The 3192-nt window shown below is 30.6% G+C and overlaps 1 non-coding gene across 1 annotated transcript; it reads left to right on the forward strand.

Annotated features, from left to right (window-relative positions):
* The first annotated feature begins 999 nt into the window (after nt 1-999).
* LOC111725473 lies at nt 1000-1061 on the forward strand. Its single transcript, XR_002773532.1, has one exon. It is a non-coding gene; the product is annotated as a U7 small nuclear RNA (small nuclear RNA).
* Nucleotides 1062-3192: the final 2131 nt, after the last annotated feature.

A 3192-nucleotide genomic window follows, 5' to 3' on the forward strand; every position in this document is an offset into this window, starting at 1 on the left:
TTTTTTTTTTTTTTGAGACAGAGTCTTACTCTATTGCCGGGGTAGAGTGTCCTGGCATCAGCCTAGCTCACAGCAAGCTCAAAGTCTTGGGTCCAAGTGATCCTCCTGCCTCAGCTTCCTGAGCAGCTGGGCCTACAGGGCCCACTATAACACCTAGCTAAAAGACTCCACCTCTTAGTGCTGTGATATTCAGGATTAAGTTTCAACATAAGTTTTGGTGGGAATATTTGAATCATAACAAGTGGTAAATAATTTTCTAAAGTGTGGTACCATTTCCATTCCCACCAGCAATGTGGGAAAATTCCAGTTTCTGTACAGAAACACCAACACTTTTTATTGTCTGGGTTTTTTTGTTGTTGTTGTTTGTTTGTTTGTTTGTTTTTATTGTATTCACCCTAGTGAGTGTGTCTCAAATTTTAAAAATTCTTTAGGCATTGGCAATAGCCGTTCTTTCTCAATATCATCTCCTTGCTTATTATTTGTTTTACTTTATTAATGATGGTTTCTGCCAGGCCAAAGTTTTCTTCTTGTTTTTATATAATCAAATTTGTCAGTCTTTTTTCTACAGCATTTAAATTTTGTACTACAGTTAGCCTTATACACAAGCTCTAGAGGAATTCACCAGGGCTATCTCTTAGTGTTGATACGGTTTCATTTTGTAAAAACACTTAACTCTTCCATTCATTTGGAGTTTTTCCTGGTGTGACATGGATCAAACTTTATCTTTTCCCAGATGACTAACCAATTGTTCCAGCACCATTAATTTAAAAGTCCATTTCTGCCCCAGTGATTTGAGATACCACTATTATGATACCCTTTATTTCCATGTGCATTTGAGTCTATACTTGGGCTTTCTATTTGATTCTGCCAAGCTATTTATGTACCTCAGTAAATAGCTTGTTTTAATTATAGAAGTTTTATAATTTTTTATTTTGGTATCTATAGGTTTAGACCCATATCCATAACTTTTCTATTTATTTTCTTAACTATTCTTTTATGTAGTGTTATAGTTCTTTTAGAATTTGTCTAGCAGGTTTTCCAGTCTCTATTGGAAGACCCCCCACAACAACAAAAAAATGAAATTAAAAAAAAACTATTTATTTGTGTTTATTTTTCTACATAAACTTTGGTATTGTCTAGCTCCAGGAAAAGGAGGGGTTTTTGTTGGGATTGCATTAAATTAATAAATCAATTATGGAGAAATAACATCTTGATGATGATGAGTCATATATCCAAAATAAATGTTTTCCTATTTATATAAGTATAATTATTTACTTCAAAAATGTTTTAGAGTATTTTGCATATAAATTTTACATATTCTTAAACAGTTTATTCTTCACTTTTTTGTCTTTATTGTGAATGGGGTTTATCAACCCCATCCTATACTGGCTAAAATTTGTGTATGTGAAAACTACTGATTTCTGTATGCAAAGTTGATATCATGCTACATTTATGTATATTTTTATTGATTTAGTATCATTGGTAATTATCACAAAGTTGAATTTTATTATTGATTCTCTAGTATTTTTCAGGTATATTGCCATGCTGTGCACAAAGAGAAATAAAATAACTTTACTTCTTTCCTAATTTTTATGTCACTAATTGATTTATCTAATTACATTGATGACTATGTCCAGTAGAGTGTGGGTATGATAATAAATATAACAGGCATTCTTGTCTTCATATTTTTTAGTGGAAATGCCTTTAGTGTTTCACCATGAGGTAAAATACTACCTGTAGGATTAATACAGGTAGTGATAGATCAATCAATCCATTGATAGGTAGATATATACTGTATGTGTATAATTCAAGTATCAGATAAGTTAATATATAATTAAAAATAAATTTGTTAAATCAGAATCCATTAATGTCTATCTATATGTTTTTATCTAGAATAGGAGTTGAGCTTTGTTTTTCAACATCTGTTGAGATAATCATAAGATTTTACTTTTTAGATCTTTATATAACATATATTATTGGTCTTCTAATTTTGAATCTACCTGGTATATTCTTCTCGGAATAAATCTCTTTTGGCCCTGGCGCATTATCTTCTAAATATGTTGTAAATTTAAATCACTAATAATTTGAAAGTAGAATTTTTGCATCATTATCAATATTAGTCTGTGATGTTTCTCTTTCATGTTATTTTTATTAGGGTTAAATATCAATATTTTACTTATAAAAAAGAAATATAAAGTTTTTCATCTATTTTTATTTTTTTAAGTATTTATATAGAATTAAAACTATGTGGTCTTTGAAATTTTGGTAGAATTTCCCTGTGAAAGTTTGAGCCCTGTGTTTTGTTGTGGGGTAATTCCTCTATAACTTTCTCTAATTCTTCTATTTAAAAAATGATCTATTTAAGGTTTCTATCTAAATGGGAACATGAATAGTAAAAGCATTTTCATAGAAAATTAATCATTTAGTTTATTTTTTCAAACATGTTTTGAGAGATCTGCAAAGAAATCTCTTACATTTTCTATTTTTTACTCTTATAAAGTTATCTCATCTTGCCATTTCCTACTTTACAAATTTGTGCTTTCTCACTTTTTTTGGTCATGTCTTATTTTGTGCATTTGTGTTTTCTCACTTTTTTTCTTAAGATAGCTAGTGGTTTATCTATCCACTTTGCTAATTTTTTTTCAAGCTACTAGCTGACTTAGGGGAAAAACTCACTTTCTACATTTTGTAGTTTATGTTTTTTATGTAGTTAAGAGGCAGTGTCCCCTAATATCTGTCCTGTCATAGTACCTTCCTATTAGCATGCTTAATTTTTAGCTGAACACATGACTACCACATATAAAGACACCTTTCAATCCAGATTGTAATTTGATATTGCCAAGTGACTAAATTCTGGCCAATACAATGTAATACAGTGGAGATGATGATTATAGTTTCCAGGAATGTCCGTACAGGGAAATATACTCTCCTTCTTCTTGTTGTCTGTAATGTAAATAAAATGGCTGGCTAGATGAAGCAGCCCCCCCCACCACCAAAAAAAAGTTGGCATACACACTGTCTACTGTAGAATTTTACCCAAGAAAGGAATCTACTTGTATATTGTTTGAAAAACTGTTACTTTTAGATTTTTCTATCAATTTCAAACAAGAAGGAAAAACCCTAACTTATTCACAAAATATATGTATATACCCACTCCCTTATATCTGGAAAAATTCTCCCACAGCCTTCTGT

Source organism: Otolemur garnettii, unplaced genomic scaffold (assembly GCF_000181295.1).
Source record: "Otolemur garnettii isolate 467f Iridium unplaced genomic scaffold, OtoGar3 scaffold00041, whole genome shotgun sequence".
NCBI classification, from domain to species: domain Eukaryota; kingdom Metazoa; phylum Chordata; class Mammalia; order Primates; family Galagidae; genus Otolemur; species Otolemur garnettii.